Consider the following 221-nt stretch of genomic DNA (forward strand, 5'->3'; position numbering starts at 1 on the left):
TGTCCAGGGGGCCCACGGGTGGTGCGGGCATTCTGGAGCAGGGTCTGGCTGTCATAGGGGCTGCAGGTGGCTCTGCAGGATGGGCCAGCTGGGACGTCACCACTGGGGTCTGGGGACAACCGGGGCTGCCTGGGAAGTAGCAAGGGGGCAGGGCAGGGCATTGGCAGCCTCAGGAGAACCTCTGAGCCCTGCCCAGCCCCAGGGAGTCCCGCGGGGGACAC

General features: G+C 69.2%; 1 protein-coding gene across 1 annotated transcript in view; it reads right to left on the reverse strand.

Moving 5' to 3' along the window:
- KIF12 (kinesin family member 12) overlaps window positions 1–221 on the reverse strand; it is a 22,113-nt gene that overhangs the window by 20,019 nt on the left and 1,873 nt on the right. The gene's annotated exons all lie outside the window — the stretch shown is intronic.

This window comes from Chaetura pelagica, unplaced genomic scaffold, assembly GCF_000747805.2.
Source record: "Chaetura pelagica isolate M959 unplaced genomic scaffold, ChaPel_1.0 scaffold713, whole genome shotgun sequence".
Lineage (NCBI taxonomy): Eukaryota > Metazoa > Chordata > Aves > Apodiformes > Apodidae > Chaetura > Chaetura pelagica.